We start from the raw sequence: 746 nt of genomic DNA on the forward strand, positions 1-746 counted from the left end.
GCGGGGAGGACAGGTCTACCCGGGACCGGGTCGGCGGGGAGGACCGGTCTACCCGGGACCGGGTCGGCGGGGAGGACAGGTCTACCCGGGACCGGGTCGGCGGGGAGGACAGGTCTACCCGGGACCGGGTCGGCGGGGAGGACAGGTCTACCCGGGACCGGGTCGGCGGGGAGGACAGGTCTACCCGACCGCGCCCGCCCCCGATCCCGAGTCCCGGCCGGCCACCACGTCTACCCGGGACCGGTTCGGCGGGGAGGACAGGTCTACCCGGGACCGGGTCGGCGGGGAGGACAGGTCTACCCGACCGCGCCCGCCCCCGATCCCGAGTCCCGGCCGGCCACCACGTCTACCCGGGACCGGTTCGGCGGGGAGGACCGGTCTACCCGGGACCGGGTCGGCGGGGAGGACAGGTCTACCCGGGACCGGGTCGGCGGGGAGGACAGGTCTACCCGGGACCGGGTCGGCGGGGAGGACCGGTCTACCCGGGACCGGGTCGGCGGAGAGGACCGGTCTACCCGGGACCGGGTCGGCGGGGAGGACCGGTCTACCCGGGACCGGGTCGGCGGGGAGGACAGGTCTACCCGGGACCGGGTCGGCGGGGAGGACAGGTCTACCCGGGACCGGGTCGGCGGGGAGGACAGGTCTACCCGGGACCGGGTCGGCGGGGAGGACAGGTCTACCCGGGACCGGGTCGGCGGGGAGGACAGGTCTACCCTGGACCGGGTCGGCGGGGAGGACAGGTCTAC

The sequence above is a fragment of the Opisthocomus hoazin genome, unplaced genomic scaffold, assembly GCF_030867145.1.
Source record: "Opisthocomus hoazin isolate bOpiHoa1 unplaced genomic scaffold, bOpiHoa1.hap1 HAP1_SCAFFOLD_151, whole genome shotgun sequence".
Classification (NCBI taxonomy): Eukaryota; Metazoa; Chordata; class Aves; order Opisthocomiformes; family Opisthocomidae; genus Opisthocomus; species Opisthocomus hoazin.